The 24927-nt window shown below is 26.4% G+C and overlaps 1 long non-coding RNA gene across 1 annotated transcript; it reads right to left on the bottom strand.

The window, feature by feature from the left end:
* Positions 1 to 251: 251 nt before the first annotated feature.
* On the bottom strand, positions 252 to 18529 carry LOC145837102 (uncharacterized). Its single transcript, XR_014369911.1, has 4 exons — positions 18403 to 18529; positions 14265 to 14404; positions 5158 to 5239; positions 252 to 552 (listed from the first exon to the last, which is right to left on the bottom strand). It is a non-coding gene; the product is annotated as an uncharacterized LOC145837102 (long non-coding RNA).
* Between the last annotated feature and the right edge of the window lie 6398 nt (positions 18530 to 24927).

Below are 24927 nucleotides of genomic sequence, written 5' to 3'. Positions count from 1 at the left end.
ATCTCAGCTATAAGCTTAATAAATTTTTGTAAAAATCCATTACAAAAATCATCTCCTAAATCTAATTTCAACCTATTACAATTGAAGAAAATATTAAAATGGTGAATTATACCAAAATATAATATCTATACAATTAATAGATTAAATTAATAATACAATTTTGAATAATTTACAAAAAAAAATCAACATTAAAAAAAAAGAACTTTTAATCTTCAAAACGTTATGAAAACATGAAGTGCTGGTAAAATATTCAAAACAATTTAATATTTTTACTAAAAAGACCAAAAAAATCCTTCTACTTTAAATTAATTACAACAACAAAAAAAAGTTAGCTCGAATAAAAAGCTTGATATGAAAGTGCACATTTAAAAATCAGGAAATTTTAGAATCCTTGTTTACTGTAATGTAGCTACTACGTGTTCCTGTGTGAATTGTGGAATTTTGAAAAGCTTTTTCTCAAGTCCAAAGACGTTTGTAGTTATATTTGGCGCAAAACAGCAATGTTCTTTTTGACTTCAAGCGTGACATTCAAGTTGTTGCTCCGTTTTTATCCTGCAAAAAGAAGTATTTGATGATATTTGAAATTAGCACGTCACTTATTGTCCAAAATAACCTTTAATTTTACAAAAGTTTGTCTCAATGTTTTATTAGTACTTTTAATTTATAACTTTCACTTTTGTTTCAAGTGATTTTGTTTATAAAATTGATGTTTTTTTATTTAAAAATTATCTCCATATTTTACAAACTCTACAAAATTTAAGTGTGATCAAAAGTTAAATACATATTTAAAATTTACTCCCCTGCTATGGCTACTTTTAACTTTATATATATATTTCAAGCCTACTTGTATATTTGTTAACATATTATGTACAAACTTGTGAATAACTTCACATGGATAAAAGTTAGATTTATCAATTAAACTAATTCAAGACTTTTTTATAAGCATAATAGAACAAACTATTTTTATTAAAATTTATCTATATTAAAACTATATAGAAGCTTATAATTTAACATAACTATTTATTACAAAAAATGATTCGTATTCAAAACATACCATTTTACTTAACACTTTAGTTATACATAAACATTACTTAACTTTGCTAAACTCAGTAAATATATCATTTTTTGTATGAATATAATAAACAATAGTGTAAAAATATTTAAACTTTAAGAATTTGTAAAATAAATGAACTTTTTTTTCTTAATCATATTAGACACCACATAGATACTTCTACTTAACTAAATAAAAATGGTTGTTTGTCTGTAAATCAACACTTACTAATCAGTAACTATTTGCATACAACACAATGCTTATGAAATTGATTTAAGTTTTAAAATTAAAACTTTGAATACCAATTTAAACAACAATAAGTAATGAATTAAAATATATCAAATAGAAATATATACATACTTTATTTTATCTGAAAAATATTGAAGTACAACTTAAAACTCATATAAGTCTTTTTTTTCTACAAATAGGTTTTTAACAAAATCGTTGGCAAAAGACTGCAGAGCAGAAGCCTGGACTTTCGTTTGCCGTGAGACAAGCTCATGTTTAACAAAAGGGTTGATCATGCCAATTCGATCATCGGACCACAAGCTCTCGGTAGACTGAGACCGGTTTCGTCCTTGTTAGGACTAGTTAGTCAGTCACGACCGAAAAACTTACAGTTGTCAATCTACAAACGGGTTATCATGCTTTCACATGAAGCAAATGGTTTTGTATGAAGAGCAAATGGTTACTTCATGTGAAATTATGATAAAACGTTTGTAGATTGACGACTGTAAGTTTTTTCGGTTGTGACAGACTAATTATTCCTAATAAGGACGAAACCGGTCTCAGTCTACCGAAACTTGTGGTCTGATCATCGAATTGGCATGATCAACCCTTTGTTAAATACGCTTTAAAAAAGAGTTTTGGCCAATTATAAGAACAATGAATTTATTTATATCAGTTCGCACATTTTTATTCATCTCATAAGAACATCAATTTTTATTATGCTATTAGCTCAAATAATCTTTTACAAATCCCAGTGTTTTTTTACTCAGATCATCTTGTGGTTCATGAGTTTTAAAGTTTGTTACTATACAAAAGCTCTTGTAATAAATGAATTAAAATTAGTAAAGTAGTTGTTTATTTGGTAGAACAACTTATCAAGTTACAGTTTTACTGAACAAATAAATTAGGTTTTAGTTTGTTGTAGTTAAATGAATAAAAAGTACCTCATTAACCATGATAGCAAAATAAAAACAAACTTTTATTTTAGTTCTTTTTGATTTAAAAGTTTAGATAATCAATAACATGAAAATGATAAAAAGAAACATAATACAGTTTTGTGACATAAAACAAACTAGAAACAATTTGACAGAAATAAGTTGCAAGAAAAAATGTTCGAATCTGCTTGTGTAACTTAATTTAAATATTTTTATATTAATTTGAACTTACTCAAAACAATTTTATATGACTGTTTGTAAAATATTTATCTAAAAGTTCATAATACAAATAGAATTTTCCTAAAAAGTTAGAATAGTGTGTTCCAATATGGCTTTAATTTGATACTAAAAAGAATTTTGAATACTGAATGTTTACAAAACAGTGCAACTAATATTTCAAAAGTATATATTAAATCATTTATTTTTCATCAAATAAAACACAAAATAAATATAAAAAAAAGGGTTATATTTTAAAACTGTTTTTTTTTAATTATAGTTTTAGTGGAAAAAAAATTAATGTAAAACTCATAAAAACAATTATATAGTTTTACAAGATACAAAATTGAAGCACAATGATGTCTATTAAATCAAATAGTATGAAAATTCTATAACTTTTCCAAAAAAGACCTAAATTTATTTAAATTTTGGATAATGTAAAAAATGTTCATACTTTATTGTTGATAGATAATAAAAGTTTTAGAATTACTAAATAATTGATAAAAGTTTTTTTGCATTAGGAACATTTTAGTCCCTGGTATTATACCAGCCCTGGTAATGAAAAACCCAAAACGTTCATTTTATGCTTAAAAAGACTTAAATTGCATTTAAACGCTTAGGTTTGTCATGCATCATGTTTCACTTTTAAAATAGGTACATATTTTCAAAAAAAAAGTAATTAAAAAAAATAGTTGATTTATGATTTAAATTTTTTTTAAATTGAACTTGTTAATTCTTTTAAACTATTTAGAGAATTTTTCCTAAAAGTTTAAGGTATCTAGCCCAACAACAAAAAATATAAGATTTTAGTGAATTTCTAAAAATCAAGAAAACTGAAGATGAAAAAGTTACACATTTGTATCAAGAACTTTTAGTGAAAAGTTATATATTGCATAAGTTTGTTATTTTTCTGTTCTATAAAAAGTTACATTTAATTTATACAGAGTTTACTAATAATTTTGCTCATATAACAGCTGTTGAAATTTTTTTTTAATGTCCTAACCCTTCCCATCCCCCTATGCCCTTAAAGTTATTCTTTTAGTTATTTGCTCTTATTTTTTTTATAATTTCCCTTAAAATTTGTTTTCTTAGTCTAGTTTTTGGTCATTCAGGCTGAATTTTTTTCCCAACAAAGTGTTATGATTTGTATGCACACTTTTGGTATGTTCCCTTGCACTAGTAAAATATTGAAAACTGTATAAAATCTCAGTTTTAGAAAAAGAAATAGAGTAGCGAATTTTTTAAATGTTCACTACTAAAAGGTGACTCAGGCTTTTTTAACTTTTATGAAAAATTCAGGTCAGTTATGATAGCATTTGTGAAATTTTATCTTTTTTCTTAAAAGTCATGTTGTAAATTTTGTAAACACTATTGTTAATTTTTAGCTATCTTATATGTTTAAAATAAGTTTCTATTTTTTATATTAGTTTTAGCTCATTGTTGTATATTGTGATCTAAACTAAGGCCACTTAAAGCTAGCTTGATGTAGCTCATACTATTTTTGCTAAATGAAGCCGGGTTTTTTGGAACTAAGAGTGGCAGCCCTTTAAAATCACGAGAAAACCTTTTACTTCACTTTTTAATGTTGCTTGGTCATTTTCAATAAAAGATACAATTGTAATTATCAAGAGTCATAATTTGTAATTTAAGAATAATTTCTGTATACACTACCAGTAACAGTTTAGGTAACATTAGAATAAGCCACAAGTAGACATAAAAACTTCAAAAAACATTACTAATCTATAGAGTAGCCTGCAGTGTATTCTTGTGGATAAACTCACTTTAAAAATAATTATATATTTCAAATAACCAACACTTTTTTTCCAACAGAGAAATATTTAAAGTTAATTGGCAAATATGGCATTAGTTTTGTATAAAAAAGTTAAGAAATAAAAATCAGTAGAAAGACTATATAAAAAAATCCTTTTTGTTTTTTCTTAGATAAAGTATTTGATATACCTTAACTTTATACAACAATTATTTTATCAATTTCAAAACTTTTTATTAAGAATGTTGGTAGAAACTGATGTCGAACTAGTATAATTTTTCACTGAAAGACATCATTTATTAAATACCAAATTCAAGTTTTGTCCTTTATACTTGTAATAAGAAAACTTATTAAAGTACTTTAAAATAATTAGATAGCAGTAAAGAGGGTTGTACGTACATACTATCAAGCTACTCAAGAAAACTCAATCTAGTATGAACTTTTTTGAAAAACTAAAGTTTGAATTTTCTATAAATTCAGGCTAGTTTTGATGTTTTTTTTTTAATTCTCAGGCTAATGCTTTTGACTTAATCTTTTTTTTTAATATTGAGTTTCCTTTAGAAATTGTTGCTAATACTTAGGTAGTATGCTTAATTAACAGTATTATTTCTTATTTTTTGATCATATTAACATTTTTTAGTTTTCAATAGTCTCAGGCTAGTTCTTTGGTCACTTAGGCCAGCTTTTCTTGACTCAAAAATGTCAACCATGAACAAATATAGAAGTAAAGTTATATTTTTCAATACCACATACCAAAAAATTATTTAAATAATTTATTGCTCAAGCAACAGTGTTAAAAAATATCATTTGTATATTTATTCGGGGTTACCACTCTTTAAAGCAAAAAGTCTAAGTGATCAGAGTAAATATAATGAATTTACCAGAGTATAAAATATATCTATGGAGTCAGTACTTGGTTTAGTAAATAGCAATGTATAGTTAGTATATACTCAACTTACAGTTTGTAAAACTTTTGGTAGTAAAGTTGCATTTTAGCTGACGGAGGAGGTTTTAGACTGGATCCTAGAGTTTTCGTTTGATCTGTAAAAAGAAAATAAAAATCTAGAAAGCTTATAATTTTCACCAAAAAATTGTTTAATCCAGGGTTTCCCAAAATGAGCCAAATGGAATCAATTACAGAAGTTTAGGGAGCCATAAGGCCATAAATACTTACACTAGGTATTCTTGAGTTGATCATAAAGCAAAAAATAATTGTAGGCAGTTCTAAATGGTAGTTTTTTAGAGAAATCTTGTTGGAGGGGGCCTTTTTTTTTAATTTCTTTTGTAAAAAAGTTTGGGAAACCCTGGTCTAAACATAAATTTTACATACTCAAATATATATTTTTATGCTTATATACTATAATAAAAATAATTAATTTCATTTCAAAGCTGATCACCTTACAATCAGCTGTTTTAATTTTTAATTAAAAATTCATTGTAATTTCATAATGTAGCTGAATAATTTTAGAGAGCTCTATTGAGACAAGAAAGTAAATAAATTAAGATTATGCACTCCTTTTGTACTGGAAACTACATAAACTACTTAATTACTTAAGTTGAACCACACAATATATGTAGAAATTAATTTACAGTTTTACTTATTTTTATTATACAGCAGTTGAAAAAATTATTTATAATACTTATAGATTACTTGAAGTTTTACTTAAATATTTACACATTAATATTTTTGATTTTTTTTATACTCTTGTAAGGTTTATTTATGTTAAAAGAAATTCCCCCAACCATTTTCAAATCAATATTTGGTATTGTCTTTAAATTTTACAAGTTTTGATTGCTAAAACTTATTAAAAACTGACCAACAAGTCTTATTTACTCAACAAATACATTATTAAAGTGACATTTTAACACTTTATTTAAATGAAGTTCAACTTAAAAGTTTTATGTTGACATATCTTTTACAAACACCTTAACACTAATACCTTTTTAAGTGACATTTCAACTTTTATAGACTAATATACTTAAATAAAGAATTGAATTAAATAAAAAAATTCTAAATTAGAAGGAAATTAATTATAGATGATAAAAACTATAAAAATATCTATAAATTGAAAAATAAATTACAGTATTAGTTTTAATTATAATTTCTTTATCAAAGTACACCCTTTTACGAAGTAAGTTAGCTAACAAAATGTCTTTAAGTTTAAATAAATAAATAATTCTTTGTAAACCTTTCAATTAAAGAAAAAATTCTGAAAAAAGTACTTATTCAACATTGGTGTCTCTCACTCTAAAGGTTCATTTTCCTAGGCTACAATATTTAAAATAACTGTGATTGACTAGTTATAAAGCTACTATTTATTAATTAGAACTAAAACAAAAAAGTTTTACTGAAATGAAAAATTTAAGAAATTGTCTGGATTTTTCTTGTTTAGATAAAAACTTGTTTGTATAAAAAGTTAGCAATATTTGCTGATACTTTTAGAAAGTAATTATCTTATAAGTTAAGTCCAAACAGTTGCAAATTAGTGACTCAAGTACAAAGTTGACAAAATTAAAGTGCTTTAATAATAAGTGAGCAATAATAATTATTATGTTCAGGCAGTTTATTTAAGTATAACAATGTTCCAAAAATACAGAAGTTAGAACCAAAATAAAATAGTTTCATCAAAATTAAACTATGAAAAACATTTCTTTAAACTTTTAGTTGTTTGTATTTTTGAACTGATTTATTTGCATTAGATGTCAAACAGTATTAGCCTAGAAAATAGCAGCTTAGGGAAAGTGAAGCTTTAAGATACACCAAACAATTAAAAACATTTCATTTATGCAATTTTACCTTATGAAGCCTGGACATATCCCTGGAAGTTGGTAGGATTATCACAAAATATATATATAAAAAATTGTTTAGTTTTAAGAGATACTTTTATCAGGTTTATTTTTTTACTTAATTTTTATGAAAAAATGTTTTTAGTATATGTATTCTTTAGAAGCATAAAAAAGAATGGTTTCTAAAATTCATTAGTTATTATTTTTATAAGCTATTCATAGATATAGCTTTTTTTTGTATAAAACTTTTGACTTGTTAATAAAAAATGGAACTTCTTGGAAAATTTTTTAACAAAAGGTATTTCTTCAACATGAAAACTATAACATAAGATTTTTTGATAAAATCATACTTATTACAGGGTTTCTACTTATTTAGACTTCTCAAGCTAGTCGGATTTTGTTTTTCAAAAATTATGCTGACACAGGCTAATTTGATTTTGTTTTTGAAAAATTTGGCTGAGTCAGGCTAATTTGATTTTGAAAAATTATGCTGACTCAGGGTAATTTGATTTGGTTTTTGAAAAATTATGCTGACTCAGGCTAATTTGATTTTGTTTCTGAAAAATAATGCTGACTCAGGCTACCTTGGATATCTTTCCCAAGTTTCAGGCTATATTTTTGATTTTATATCTTTTTACTATAACTTTTTTTTTGGATCATATTTTTCAAAATTCCAAAAAAGTCAGGTCAACTCAGGCAAGTTTTTGGTCAAGCCAGCTTATTTGCTTCAAAGAGTGGCAACCAACATATGACATAACTATAGTTTAAAATGAATTAAAACATATCTTTAAATATTTAATTAATCAATTAAGAAAAATTGTAATAGTATTTAGGAAATTCAAAAAACGTCACTACTAAAATGCTGCTGTGCAAGAAAATATCAACACCTTTCAATTAAAAATATCAATTATGATTGGTTTCTAGTAATATGTTTTAGTAAACTGGAAAAATATTTTACTAAAAAAAAGAAACAGGAATTATTGATATTACTAAATAAATCACAGATCAAATTGTGGTTGTTTGAAATCTTTTAGGCCATTTAAAAACCCATGATATTTTTTTTAACTCATGTAGTTTTAATTATTATTCTTGTATATATTTTTCTTAAAAGTTTTTTCTATATTTTTGCTTGATTAGCAGTAATTTATTATATTACTGGCATTTACTCCTTAAAAATACTTAATCTGACTAAATTTTAGCTTTAAGAATGGCAACTTTAATGAAATGGCATTTTTATAATATGTTTCGATTTATCGAAGTATTAAGTATTAACAAGTATTTTTATTAATTTATCAATTAAAACTATATAGAAATATTTGTGAAGGTTAATTTTATTTTGTCAAAAGGTAATCAATAAAATAATTTTTAAGTACTAGACCTCGGAGTAACAGCTAAGATTTCAAAACTTTATTAGAATAAAATAATTTTTATACAAATTAAGTATTTTTAAAGTTTCTCAATAAGTTGTTTCTATTATTAATGCTCTTAGTAAGTATTTTTTAGCTGAGTTTAGTGATTAATTAGTACTGTTACTTTAAGTGCTGTATTTTATATATAACTTTTGGGCATAGGGGGTCCAGCTTGACTTTTACTAGTTAATCTTTTTTATAGAGTTTAATTCAAAGTAATTTTTAAGCTATGATCAATCAAAGTTGGTGACCTCCATAGGTTCCTAATGGAAGGCACAAACTAAAAACGCCAAAAATGACCATTTCACTAAAAATCTATCTCCTTCATTTTTTAACTAATCTTCGAATTTTCACAGATAGTCCATTATTTGATTAAAAAAATTTGAATGCAGGATTTTCTTTAATTTTAGAAAATAATTTTTTTATTAAAAAGTATCAGCTAATTTTTTTATCTAAAACTAATTTTTTTTAATGTTCTAAAGTCTTTTAAACTAAAAAAGGAATGTTTTCTAAAAATTTGAGGTCTTAAGCTCAAAAAATGAAGGAGAGGATATATTTTTAGTAATTTTTTAAATTTCCAAGAAAATTGAACTCAAAAAATTTGCAGACCATTTTGTTTGTATCATAAGGTTTTTAAAAAAAATGCAATATATCAAAAGTTAAATTAGATTTTCTAATTCCATAAAAACTGGCTTGTAATTTGTACTTAAAGCTAACATAAAGGCTAGAGTTATTTTTAGTTAAACATATAGTTGGATCTCCCCTATGCCCTTAAATTAAGTTTTCAGTTTATTGAGCTTAAAAAGTTGAACCATTATTTCTCAAAATTGAATACAAGTTTTAATCATGTTATAAATTATTGATAGCATTAGTGTTGTTAAAGTCATTATAAGGTTGCAGTAAAGCAAAAATTCCTTATGAATTTTGTTGTCAAACTTAAATGTTCAAATTTAAATTCTTTAGCAATCTGTACTCAAACTGTATATTTTTAACTAAAAAAAACTTCAACAGATGACGTGTAGTTGTAAACCAAGCTTTCCCAACATTTTTTTGAAAGACCCCTTAAAAAAACAAAAAAGCTATGGTCATCTCTAACAAGATTTCTCAAAAAAATGTTACTAAAAACGCCTAAGACCTTTTATCATTTTTTCATCATCAACTTCAAAATATATAGTGTAAGTTTCAAATCATAACCTCATGGTCCCCAAGGGGGCCACTTGGTCCACTTTAAGAAACCCTGTTGTGGACTGTATTGTTCTAATCCCCTATGATATCATGTTATGTTGCTTGCTTGGGTATAAATTAAAAACTATGATTATTTATTTTTATACTTGCAGTTACACTACAATATAATAGTTTCATTTTTAGCAAAACTATAAAATTTTTCATGAACATGAATAGAACCTTTAACAAATGCTGAAAAATTTCAACATAAGGGTAATCATTAAGTAAGGGCTCTTAAATTCATACATAAACATATTAAAATTACAGATTTTCAGACCAATAGTTTTAGAGACCAAGATTAATTTGATAACAATGACTATCAAACCAACCAACAACTCAGAAGAAAAAGGTGAACAGGATTTAGCCAACAAGGAAGCCAACCAAGCTGAAGTTGCTGAAAACAAGCATGATGAAGCCCACTCAGTTCAGTATGAAGCAGATGGAGTCTCCATGGACTCAGATGAGGATGAAAAATGGGAACTTGCTGTCTTAGAGGAAGAGAAGAAACTCGCTTTAGAGGAACAACATAGGCAACAAACGGCTGAAAGTGTTCAGCATGAAACAGATGAAGTCTTCACAGACACAGACGAGGATGAAGAACGGGAGCTTGCTGTCTTATTGGAACAACATAGGCAACAAATGGCTCAATGGCAGATGTTAAGAAACTGGCACATTCAAAAGCTGCTGGAATGCATCGGATACAACCAGCACCTCCCAGACATTCTCAAAATTAAGTGGTACAACCTCTTCAACCAAAACCAAGACAGGCTATTTACACGGGAGGTCATGATCCAGTGCAGGGCGGCAGAAGACAGCGCTTACACGTTCAACGGCGAGGACTTAATGAGCCTTGCCATTCAAGACAAGTTGCTCATAGGCAATGTGTTGGACTTGATAATCATCAAATTGAAGTGCAAGGACACTCCCGTGCACTACATTGAGACATCCACAACTGAGTTGATTAGTGTCACCAGTGAAGGCATTCCAAAATTTGAAGAGGACAAGGAGCTGGTGATGGGTGTGTATAACCTCAGTTTGAGCCCAAAAGTGCAGCACTGGATATTGTTCATGCTTTGCAAGGCTACGAGGACAATTTACATCATTGACTCCTTGGCCAGTGAAAACGGAGAGCGCCAGTTAACCCTTGGTAATAATCTGCTTCAGTGGTTTACTGAGATCAACCACAAAAAACAAGAATATGACAAAGGAAAGGGTGAGGAAAATAAGCCAATCATTTACGCTGGAAAAAAGTCCAGAGACGTGCACTCTTGTGACTCTAAACCAACCGGTTGGAACTTTGAGGACTTTGATTGGTCAATTGAGTGCATTGAGCACGACCTGCAAAAGGACGGGACCAGCTGCGGGTTGTTCTGCATTGAGTTTGCGCTTCAGCTGGTGGAAGAACACCCTGACATTCCTGACAAGCTGCACATTGATCCGGACATGATGAGCATCAGGAAGAAGCACTTTGCCACCCTCCTGCAAAGCGTAGATGAAAGAATATATAAACTTCAATAGATGTTTCTCCAACTGCAATTTGACCGGTGACTGTTTTACTCAGCTTTATTGTATTTCTACAATGTATGAGATGAGTTAAAACAGTTTTTATTTTTTAGGCAATTTCAAGGTTTAAATTACTAGAAAATTCTTGACAGTGTTGAATTATTGTTCTAAAAGTTTTTTATAACTGTTTGTATTTTTACCATATATTGTTTTATACAGTGCTATTTGTTAGGCTGTGAAATAATAAGGATTTTAAAAAGTATAAACGTTTCTTTTTCACTGCTAAATGTATATAATACTTGTAAAGCTCTTATATTATTTGGAAAATTAGAAAATTTTAGTTTAAATTGGTTTGTATATTTTATTTTGAATTGTACATGTAACATTTTTATATGAAGTGCAATTCTTAAAAGGCGTGACAATTTGTTTACTTCTTATTTTCATTGCTTTTGTATAAATAAAATAGAGATCATTTATAATTTTTTTAAATCTACTTTAAAAAGCTTTGTGCATAAATATTTACTAGTAGGGTTTCTAATGTAAATTTTCTATTACTAAACAGTATTAAGGTCATAGGGGATAGGCCATGTTTTTTAAAAGTAAATCTTAAATCATTGAGTTGTTACGAAGCTTTAAGTTGCTTTTTACCATTTAAAAAAATTCAAATCAGTTTTTGAGATATGGTCGGTCAAAGTTGGTCCGCATAATAGGTTCCTATGAGGAGTAAAAACTACAACAGCAAAAAATGACTATTTTGTTTAAAATCTATCTTCTACAATTTTCAAGCAATCTTCTTCAAACTTTTACAGTCTAACCTTTATACAATACAAAAAAAACATTACCATAGACTAAAATAACTTTTTTTTTAATTTATAATTTACTAAAACTCATAAGTTATGTTTTTTGAATAATGTAAAAAACCTCCTTAAACATAAAGAAGATTGCTTAAAAAAATAGGAGGAGATTGATTTTTAGTGTTGTCTTAAATTTCAAGAAAATTGACCTCAAAAAATTTGTGGTCTAAACAGTTGTATTGGAAACTTTAAAAAAAAATATCTCAAAACTGATATTTTTGAATTCAATAAGAACTGGCTTGTAGTTTATACTTAAACCTTTTAAATAAAGATTTTTTTTTATTTGTTGGGACACCCCTCTATGGCCTTGATTTATTTAGCTTTTAAACGTAATAAACCAACCAAGACATATTAATGGACAATATTATTTTAAACATATAAAGAAACTACTTATTTTAACTTCAATCATAGTTAAATTTATGTATAAAAAAACGTTTGAGGTAAACTTATAAAAAAACTAGTAGGACTTTCAGATATATTGTATAACTCGGTTATATAAATAGCACTTTTTGGTTTTCTGTTTTATTTTCATTCTCTGAGGCAAAAAAAAAGCCTGACTTAAAATTAACTGTTAGGAGTTTGTGATTTTTATTTTTATATAAGACTTAAAAGCTAAAAAAAAACTGTTAATTAAGCTTGAATACTTAAATTATAACATTACAAAAAAGTTAGTTACATAGAAAGAAATACATTATTCTTATATAAATTTAGTTTGAAAATAATAAAAACTAGCCTGATAGTTAGTAAAAAACAAAACAAATTTGCTTTAAAAAATAAATTTAAAGAAATCAGAGTCATATTAAACATTTTTAACAAGATAGCGTGAGTTTTTCTGAAATTTTCAGATAGTCTTAGTAGTCCGAGTGTGTGACAATTGTGTCAATAAACAAATTTTGATATAATAACCATGGAGCTTTTAGAATAGCTTAATAACAATTTAACAGAAGCAGATTTAGTATTTCAACAACTGATTTAATTAGTGTACAAATAAATTATGACCCTCTTAAGTAGGCTACTACTACTATAACTAATTATATTTAATACAGTATAATATTTTCAAGACCATGGAAGGGTCCAAGCATTTATGTAACAAAACTTAGAATTGTTAAAATTGCTAAATTGTAAAAAAAAAATATTAATTAAATGATTTTTAAGCAAAGTTAGATAAAAGTAATTATACTCAAATGAAGATGAATAGCATTACTATCACTTTGTTTTCAAATGCAAAGTATAAAAAATTTCTTCATAGTGTATGGGCAGCATACAGGCTACAGGACAGATCTAATAGAATTTATAAATTAATAGTAGTTAAAATTATATAATATAGAGAATAATAATATAGAGCAGGGTTTTTTCAAAGTGGGCCAATTACAGATATGACACTCAAGTGGCCACAAGCAGCAAATGGGTAAGAGGGGGGCATGAGCAGTAAAGGAGCCATAGGGGAGCATTAGGCCATAATTTAAAACTTACACTAGATATTCTCGAGTTGCAGATGAAAAGCAAAAAAAAAGGTCTTAGGTGGTTTTACGGTAATATTTGAGTAATGTTGTTAATGGGGACATGGATTTTTAAATTTCTTTAAAGATGGCCATTTGTAAAAAATTTTGGGAAACCCTGATATAGAGTAAAATATTTTTAATTTAAATCAAAAAAAGTTTATTTTTTGAAATATCAAGAAAATTAATATTCATTAATTTTTTTCTGAATCTAATCAAAAATTTGAGGTTAAACTGTTTATATTAAAAGCCTTATTTTTTAAATTTATGTCTTCTATAACGCTGTCTTAATCATTAGTTACATATTTTAGTTTTTTTATAGTAATTTATACCTCAGATCATACAAAAACGAAAAATATACCAACAAATGATAATTTTTTAAGTTTAAGACAATTACTTCACTATTAATTCAAGGAAATATAACTGTATACAAGTAACTGTAAAAATAAAAACAATTAAGTTGATTTTTATGAATAGTATTTGGTCTAACATAAGTGTAAATTCTCTTTTTACAAGGTGGTTGTTCTAAAATTTCAAGTACCTAAACAAGTAAAATTAAATACTATCAGTTACCTAAAACTTTAAACATGTATAGAGATAGATTAAATGAATAAAAACAGCTATAACTACAAAAAGTATGAATTTGAAATCATAAATTGCCAAATTTGCATCAAGTATATAATCACAAACTTCTTTTATTGCTAATTTATAGTTTACCGAACTATAATACATAAAAGTTTAAAAATTTAGTTTTAAAAATACTTATCAGTTGATTTTCACAAAAACTAACTCATTTATAATTTTCCATATTTTTTGCCTACTGAAATGTTGGTTGCAATTCTCAAAAACGGTAGAATATTTCAGCTTCTAGCTTCACTCCAACTAATTTCACACTAGTTGCATGTGATTCATAGCCTATGGTAGATGACTCTAGAAAAAAATTATTAATCTGTTAAGAAACATTGTCTGTAATTGTAAACTTGTATAAATTATATTGAACAAAGTTTTATTTTGTTAAGTACTTAGTTCAGAAAGTTACTAAGTTTCACTTATGAAAGGAATATAAAACAGGATTCTTATTCATTCAAGAGCAAATAGATTTCATAATTGTCATTACTTAGATCATGTACAAAACTAGAAACTGAGACAAAAGTCTATCTTAGCACATATAATAAAATCAAATTTAAACAGTACCCTTTCTTTATAAAACTAACACATGCTTCTGTGTATTTACAAGTTATTATTTTCAGGGTTGCCACTCTTTGAGCCAAAAAATCTTCCCTGAGTGACCAAAAATTTCCCTGAGTAACCTTAAAATTCCCTGAGTTCCCCTGAGTATTTTTCAAATCTTAAAAAAAAAATTTTCTCTTCTAACACAAATTATTAATACCTCATTCTCATTTTCTTCTTTAATAATAAAAGGAAGGTTGTATGTGTATGCTTCTGCATTAAATTTATGAAAAAAACTGTTTTCAAAAACTCAATCTTAAAATGTTTAAACCAATTAAAATTTAAAAACTAAATTTTTGCACAACTTTGTGTAAACTTGTTAGTTAACTTTCTACATAAAAGAATAAAGTTTAATTTGTTTGACATTTTAATTGACAAAATTTAATTATACTACAGTAATAATTTCACATGAAGAACTCACTTAAATGCATACATAATAACTTCATTATTTTACTTAAGTAAATATAAACTTAAAACTTAAAAAAACTACAATGTTAATACTAAGAATATTGAAGAGCTAGCCGCAAGGCTAAAAAAATTCTAAATAACCACTTAAATAATAAAAATTACTACTTTTGAACAAAATATTGAAACTGGATTAACTAAACCTCATTCTAGATCTAGAAAAAAAATTCCCTGAGATTTTCAAAAACTTCCCTGAAATTTAGAGAACAAATCAAAACTTCCCTGAGTTTCCCTGAGTTAAAAGAAAAATGCCAAAATTCCCTGAGTTTCCCTGATATTCCCTGAGTTTCCCTGAGATTTTCTACAGTTTGAAAATTCCCTGAGATTCCCTGAGTTCCCTGAGAGTGTGGCAACCCTGTATTTTATAATTTCTGTGTGTTAACAAGTTAACACACTCCAACAAAGCTATGAAAGTGCAGTAATTTTGGGTTATCCTTAGTTTTATATATACACTTAAAAATTCAATTTAAAGGAATTTTCAGCTTTGTTTTCAAATAAAAACAATTGCTTTGCTAATGAACATATACTACTGAATTTCATTTTATTCAGAAAATTGGGTGTCTCTTAAACTGTTAATAATAGTGCCACTTCATGAAGGGAATAGAGGGGTTCTTCTTGATTTTTACAAGTTAATTTTATTTTGTAGGTTTAATCTTAGCTATCATACGTTTTGAACCACTTATCAAAATTCAAAGTAATTTTTGAGATATAAGCAATCAAAGGCGGTGACCTCACTAGTTTGCTAATGGAAGGCACTAACTAAAAGCACAAAAAAAGTTTTTTCTTCATTTTTTAATGAATCTCCTTCAAATTTTTATAGTAATTCCATTACTAATATTTTACTTGATTTAGTGCAGCAATTTTTTTAACTTTGAAAAATAAAAATTTTCTAAAAAAAAACATCTATTTTTTTGATTTTTCTATCTAAAACCTAACACTATAAGTCTTTTAAATTATAAAAGCAATGTTTGCTGAAAATTTGTGGTCAAAAATTTAAGAGATAGAATTTTAGTGATTTTTTCAACTTCCAAGAAAATTGACCCTGAAAAATTTGTGGTAGTTTGTATTGGAATCTTTTTACAAAAACATCTATATTTCAAAATATAACTAAAAATTTTTTATCTATAAAAACTGACTTTAGTTTAAGCTTTCATATAAGAGCCAATGTTAAGGGCATATGGGGGATAATTCACTTTTTTCAGAATTTGATCTTATTTTATATAGTTTTTGCTAGGCTACAAGATGCTTTTTACAGATTTATAAAATTCAAAATAACTTTTGAGATATGGCTGGTCAAAGTCGGAGGCAACAATAGGTTTTTTATGGGAGTCACAAACTAAAACAGCAAAAATAGACTAAATCACTAAAAATTTATCTCCATCTTTGTTTTTTGAGATAACTGCCTCAAAATCTCAGGAAGTGTTCTTTGATATATTAAGAAGATTCCGTTAGAAAGAATTTTATAAAAGTTGAAAATTTATAAAAAAATAAACAAAAAAAGTTTTTTTTGTTTTTTTATCACAAAATTTTAATTTCTTTATTTTTCTAAATTTTATTTACACAGAATTTTCTAAATATTGCAAGGAACATTTCTTAAAAATTTAAGGTAGTTATCTCAAAAAACGTAAGTTATAGATTTATAGTGATTTCTAACTATTTGTTGTTTTAGTTTGCGCCTCCTATAAAGAACCTACTGTTGCCTCCGACTTTGACTGGCAATATCTCAAAAAATTTTTAAGCTACATCATGTAGCTCAGTAAAAAGTATATAAAACAAGATAAAATTGTGAAAAAAGTATTTTTACCCCCCCCTATGCCCTTTATTTTTATTAAAAAATGTTGTTTTGTTAGGTCTATGTTCAGCTTTTAAAGATAATTTTAAGTTAGTGTTGTTACCAACTTAAATTTTAGCTTTTTTAACTAATAATTTTTTTCTGTTTATTTTGATCATATTTACATCAGAATACTAAAGACAATACTTATGAAGGACAGTGCCATTCTACCAATGAAAAATGATGTAATTGAACGTCATTTCAACTATTATAAGAATTATTGTTGAATATGTTTCTATAGTTAGCTGCATTTTTGTGTTTTATATTCATACTTGTACTAAATTTCAGTTATTAGTGTTTTTATGTTGACTATGAAATCATAAATGGATTTTTACTTATAAAAAATTGTAATTATTTAGAGTGAAGAGTAAGTCATGTTGAGATGATGTACAAGAACACAAATACAAAGTACTAAAAAAATATAATGTAACTTGTAGGTTTTGTACACAAGATAAAACAATATGAATGTAAAGATGCAAATATACTGCTAACTTTAAGAATGTCATTAGCAGGGCAAAGCAAAAAGTTTCATTTTGAAAATAAAGCCTAAAATTTCCTGTAATCTTAATCAAAGTCTGTGCAAGTAAAACTAAGGACCCAATTTTGTTAAATAAAGTTTTTCCACCATAAAAGAACATAAAAGTAAGGTTGCTACAGAAATGTAAAAATGTTCAGGTTTTTTTTTTGTTTATTTTGTCTTTATTTTCAAGTTCTATATTTTCAGGTTAAATGGTTACCATCTGTATAAGACAAACAACAAAAAAAAGATTAAAATATTTCGTTTTAGGACCTTGTCCACTTAGAACCTTCTTGTTAAATAGTGGCACACCACAGATACCTTTTAACCTCTTGTCCAGGAAATATTTGTCAAGACTGATTATTCTTAAAAATTAACTTTTTTTTTGTATAATAATAAGTATGTTTTGAAAATAAATTATATTTTAAATAAGGGCCAGTTTTTAGATAAAATGTTGGACACCACAAACACCTTAAATTGTGTTGTTTCTTAATAATGCTTTTTTTGTGTTTTAAGTAGGTAATTTTTACATTTTATTTTAGAGTAGCTGGTTTTGGACTTTATTTTCTAGAAAATAGTGATGTTTGATTTTGTAGTTTACACCAAAATGAGTGTTTGCCAAATGCGATACAATATTTTCTTCCTAAAATAATAGGTATTTTGCTTAGGGTTCTCATGATGGTTTGATATTTAAATTAGTTGGACCGCAATTTTGAAACCCAAAGGTCAAAATATGTACAAAAAAGGTAACTTTACATATGACAATGACCTATACAAGTTTAGAAAAGATATAATTAATTATGTTTTAATAATTAATTATGTTTTAATAATTAACTGAAAAGTTTTAAAGGTGCAGGTATATGTTATGTAATTTTCTAAATTTACCTTCATACAAATATGTTCATCCAAAAGTGACTAATTGCAATACATTTACAAGTCTTTAATTAAGATCTCAATTAATTATGTTCTAGGATTATTAAAATTAAATTTACTGAAACTAAGGGAAATAACCTAGAAATGTGTAATTTTAAGAAACATATTACTATTACCTAAAAAGCTTTAATTTTGGTTTAACAAACAAGTTGTACTAAGTCAGCACATCACCGAAATTTTCAAAATGTCTAAAATATTTTTAATGGAACAGATATTTTTTTTCTGAAATCTCACTTAAAAAAGTTTCAAAGGGAAGGGATTTTAATAAAAGCTTAAGACTTACTTTATTTTTGCAGCTTAAGAAGCTTAAAGCTTAAAAAGACTTTAAAGTTAAAGCCGTATGAAAATAAATGTTTTTTTTTTATGCTTAAAAACTTTTTCAACTTTGCTCACAAAGAGTCCCTTTAGTAGTTTTTACTTAAGCCCGCTTGGTAAGATCAAAACAGCGGTATCTAGCGACTATGCGTGCCTGATGAGTCCTATTAAGGACGAAACCGGTCGTAGGTTGTCTCAGATGCTGTTGATGTTGGTCGTGTGTTGAACTTTATTATTTTTGATTTGATAGCGCGACCATCTCAATTTTGTTGATAATGGCTGAAATAAAAATTGGTTATTACAAAAATAATAGTAATTTTTTATTGTGCTGCTGAAAACATTGTTTTATTTTTTTCGGTAAAATACTTTTTTTCTTTTCCTTTATATTATTGATTGCTTTATATCTTAAGGTTTAAAAGTTTCGATAAAACATTCTAATTTTATATCTTGTAAGAAATTGTTAAAGCATGTTGTGTACGACTCGATAACTGATAGGTTTTTTCACCTACCAAGTTCTCAGACTAAACTTTTTGAGCGCTTTTTTATCGTTGAATAAACAATATACATATTATAAATTTTTCTTTTGTATTAGTTTTAAAAAACAAGTTGTGAGGAGTTTATGTGTAACTTCAAAGTAGCTGTATAAAATTTAAAAAAATTTTTGTTTGAATTAAGTTTAACAACCTTGAAATTAAAATATTTACATACACAAAGAAAACTAAGATAAAAGTTGAATCGTTCCATTTTGATCATCTGACCACAAACATTCGGTAAACTGATACCCAGGTTTTGTTTTTTATTGAAACTGGTAGTCAGTAACAACAAAAAAACCTGCAGTAGTCAATCTACAAAAGTTTTATGAATTTATAGCTTGCTGGCCATATCAGTGACGTCAAATTTATAATAATGACATCACATAAAAAGTTGTAAATACACTGATTATTTTATTTTGTCACACAAATATACATTAAATAACTAATCTGTGATATTTCTAATAAAATAACATTTTTGAAAAGCTACTTATTTGTTTTTTATAATTATTTCAAAAACGTTAGGTATTAAGTCTCTTTTGAACTTTAATTATGTCTTTATTAGTGATACTACTTTTTTTAATGCATATAAATCCATACAGCGTTTTTTCCAAATTTTAAGCGTTTTTTTATTAATAATAGCTGTTAAAACTAATTCTTGTGTTTCTTATTTCAGCTAAGTAAAGTATTCTTATCTTCATACTCTTATAAACATTCTGATATAACTTATTTATAACAAATATTAATATAAATACTATTTAAAAACTTATAAGTAAAATAGTGTTGCTTTTAGAACAAAACAGTGAGTAACTTTTTAATGTGTGTTAGCAGTAGTGATCTACAAAACCTAGCCTTTTTTGTTAATATCCCGATTAAAAACAAATTAAAGAACATTGATGTAACATAAAAGCAAGATCTTAATTTAAATAATAGATCAGTATCCTAAAATCCGGTCGGATCCGTATCCAATTACTTAAAAATTGTAATAGTTACTTAATTTTGAAAAAAAATTCTAAAATTATAAATTTTTCACTAAATTTGTTCAAAAAGTTCCTAAAGGAAAAAAAAATCTGCAATTTTAAAAACTATTTAAATTGTAGTTAATGCATACTATTGGCTTAATTTTTATTTAATATTTCTTGTTTCCTAAAAAAGTCAAAAACGCTTTAATGAAAAACAAAAAAATATTTTTATAATTTATTTTAATTTGACTAATAATAAAGGCATGTTGATTGAATTATAAAAGTTTAAGGTAGCTGTTAAATTTGCGCGAGCGTACAAAATTGCACGAGGGGAAAAATTGCATGAGTGCTCAAAATTTCACGAGGATACTTTTGCTTGAGGGGATAAAATTGCACGAAGATACTTTTGCACAAAAACACTTTTGCACGAAAACACTTTTGCACGAGCAGACAACTATGCACGGAGAAATTTTTTTACGGTTTTTTTTTTAATTGTTTTATTAAATTAAATTTTAATTTATTTAAATAAATATAGTTTTTAACTATCACTGTTACCCCTAACCCTCGGTCGGTGAGTTATTTCTTTATAATTTTTTTTTGTTAAAAAAATAATAATAAAAAAATTAATACTTTTATTTTTACGATGACTGTTACCCTTACCCTCAGTCAGTATTTTTAATTTTGTAATAAAATTATCTTTTATTTATTTTATTTTTTCTGTATTTTTTACTCTCTTGCAAAAATGTAACTCGTGCAAATCAGACACTTGGTGCAAAATTATCTTCGTGAATTTTATTCTCTCATGGAATATTGTGCCCTCGTGCAATTTTGTTCCCTCGTGCAATTTAGTCCCCTCGTGCAATTTAGTAACCTCTTGCAATTTTGTCTTCGTGCAATTTGTACTAGTTCTCAAAAGTTTTGCTTTCCAACATACCTGTTTTTGAAGTATTCTGTTTTAATTTCATTTTATATTTCTAAATTAACTATTTTCAAAGTTATACAACAAAATTTTTTAACATGTCTACTCGATGTGACAGCATTTGTACACAATGGTTGAGATTCGTTTAACATAAACATACTAAATAATATACTATTTTTATTTTTAGACAAACTACTTACAAACAAAAACAAAGTTGTGAATGTTTTACAAAAGCATCTTAAAACAACGGCTTTAAAATATCCAAAGGTTTTTGGTGAGAAATGATTAAAATAAAAAGGGTCGATATTATGCAAAAATAAAAGTAAAATTGAGCACATGAACTAAACCATAAATTAATTTTAATAAAAATGCGTGAACTTTATATTTAAACTTTAGACATCTCCACTAGGGCGGTAATGGCCTCATATTTATTTATTCACTATCACTCTTCATACTTAGTAAGCGTCTTCCAACATGCTCTCCTAAAACCGTGTGAGATTGGTAAAGTCATAACTTTTATCACCTTCTTCATCCACGTCGTCATTTTCGTCACTAATGTCTACTTCCTCGTTAATGACGTCATTGCTTTCAAAGAACGTTTTCGCCGCGACGTCGCAGCTTTTCACCTGTCGTCTCTTCTTCTGTGACGTTAGGTGGTACCTCCTCGATGTTATCGGATACGTCATCGCCTTCTGGTGTGACGTCATTGTCGTGCGACGTGGCTTTTCTTTGCAGTGTGACGTCACCAGTGTTTCCCTTGGTAACATCGGGAGATCCGAGATAGCCGTAATAGTTGGGGATCTTTCGGTGGTGATTTATAATCGAATAGTAGTTCGACTATAAGTTTGGTAAAAACAACTTGCGCAGACCTTTTTCTTCACTGAACTAACAGAAGTCTTTTTGTTTTAACTTATTTAACACCGTTCCACGGAGTTGTTTGGATCCAAGGTGTTGCTTTTTATATATTAACAAATCCGTGGAATTGTGATTACTTGTTTTACACAAAAGAAACATATGTAAGTTCAACAAAGAAAAGTAAATTGCAAATTGTTTTTATTATACATTCAATCGAACTTGCTTTGTTAGGATCTGTAATATCAAACAATTAGCTTGTAAAGTACTTGAGTAATTAAGTGTTTTGGGTAAAAACTTGTAAAAATTAAAAAAAAAATGTCTTGAGTAGACATATTGAGTTAGAAGTTTCTTAAAAATCCTTAAAAAACGAGTTAAAAATTGTTAGCCACACACATAAAATAATCAAAACTATTATTACTAGAACAAAAAGTTTAGTTGTAAATATACTTCAAGGAACACTTTTAGCGTTTTTATTATGTTTTGAACCAGTTTTATTTAAAGCCAAATACTAAGAATAAAAATAGTAATAAAGTCTTTGAAACTTAAAAATTATTAAATGTACACATATACAAATAACAATTAAAGTATAACTTTATGACAAAAACTCTACAAGTTGTTATTGTTAATGAAAAGTATACTAATTCATTGTAACTAATTCTTTAACTTAGGTTAAGTTTTGTTAGCTAACTTTCGCACATTTAAACACAAAACTTTCGTTTGTTTATTAAACTTTTACTGTATACATTTCGTTAAATTTTATCGTACTGAGCTTAAGTTTATTAAATTTTTCAAAACCGATTAAAAAAACTAAGTCAGGGTTTTTAACTAGGTGTTTATTTATATTACTTAAAGTTGTGATCAATAACTGTTCGCTCAAACTAGAAAAAATACTATGGGGGATGTATTAAAAATTACCCTTTAACACCAAATAATAGCTAATATCTACTATCTTTTAGTTGAAAAAAAATATATTATAGTTTATTTTAGCGACTTTATCTTGTAAAATAATTATTTTATACAAAAAATACTACAAAGTCAATTGATTTTTTTTTATAACTAAAAAAACTTTGTTGTACTTGCTTTATTTTGAATTAAGATCAAGATTTTGATTCTTTAGTTTTATACTGAATTGTGTGAATTGTATTTAACTGTTTTAACCTTTTTGTATCAAATTAAAACATTTATTTACTTACTTTAAGAAAAACACAACTTAATTTCGAACTTAATAAAAGATACAAATAAAACACTATAAACTTTTTTACTCAAATTGAGTGAACTACAAATATTAGGTAGTGCAAAATCTTTACATAATAAAGTTCTTAATAAGTAGAAAACTGAATATTTAAAAACTAACATTAATTAAGTTTTATAAACAATTTAAATGTTTAGAAACTGAACACTTTAAAACTAACCTTCATCACAAGAAGCAGTCGACAAAAGAATACAAAATGCAAGTGAAAACAACAACTTAATGATTTTATTAACTGTCATGCAAGTGTAAGCTTATACAATAAACCTTTCTTTTAACTTAAGTGCTTCAGGAAATAACTTTAACACTTTAGTTAAAATATTTCTTACGCTATTTTCTACAATTATTTTGTTCTAAGTCGTTTATATCGTTCCGTTGTGTTATCAAAGTATTTATTTATACAATTTTTAAACTAGTTTTTCTACATATATAAAACGTTTAGATGCTTAAAAACACGAAACTTTTTCAAGAGTTAATAATTTTAAACAGATTGTACTACTAATACCAAAGTGTAACACAAACATAAGTATTATGATCGTGTATTTTAAATTTTTAACTACTTATACATCTTTTATGTAGGCTTTTTGAAAGTTACATTGAATCACACACAAAAAGATCGCATGTTAAATATTTAAAAATTCTTGTATTTTTGTTTTCTTAATTTATATGAAACAAGAAGCAAAAATTTAAAATATGCCTCGTAAAATATTACTAAATTGCTTTTTAAATGTATCTGTACAACAGCATATCTTTTATTTAAAAGTTATAGTTTGCTGTTTGTTAAATGCTTAAAGCTTTATAAAAATCTTAAACGCTTTTATCTTTTACAATTTTCATTTAAAGTACTTTCATACTTTACAGCTAAATTTTTTTGAAGTACGAACTAAAATATACCAGTATGTAATAGTTTCACTAAGATGTAAATAAATAATATGAATATAGATATATCGAAATACAAGTGTATGTAACTTTAAATTTCAGATTATAACAAAGTTAAGGATGTTTTTAAAACACCTAGTGCTTACTGTATCTAAAATAGAGTTACATATTATAAATCTCTATTTTTATAGAACATATCTTATAAACAATTAAAAAAATTTTATAATGATCTACTTTAGTTAAATTAATTTAACACCTGGCTAACGAACTATTTTTTTAATTTGTTGCTACCGCTAAAAATAAAGGTTTTCAAAGTGATAACCTTTTGTTTAAAAAAAATTAAACAAGCTTAGCAGTGCTTCATAAAAATTTTAAGTAAAAAAGTTTTAATTAAGACATTTTGAATTCATGAAACTTAAGGGTATTGCTGTGTTTTACGGATTTTGAAACGTATAAACTCTTAAAAAGTTAAATATACGGATAACGAAAAACACGAGTATAAGTGTTAATTCAAATACAAACTTTTATCGTTTATAAAATAGCTAGCTAAAATACTAAAATCTGAACAACATTTAAAGCAAAGTCAGCAATAATAGAAGACTTTATTTTTAAATATGTTATCAAACAAATTTCAAAATAAAATATTTAAAACTTAATAATTTTGAAAAAATGCAAATAGTTAACTAAAAAGTAAAAACAGTATTTTAGTATGCAAGCAAGAAATATATTTTCATAGTCATAAAATAACATTCAACAAAAACAACGTAT

This window comes from Thalia democratica, chromosome 5, assembly GCF_965202585.1.
Source record: "Thalia democratica chromosome 5, ktThaDemo2.hap1.1, whole genome shotgun sequence".
Classification (NCBI taxonomy): domain Eukaryota; kingdom Metazoa; phylum Chordata; class Thaliacea; order Salpida; family Salpidae; genus Thalia; species Thalia democratica.
This window is presented reverse-complemented; position numbering and strand designations above follow the sequence as displayed.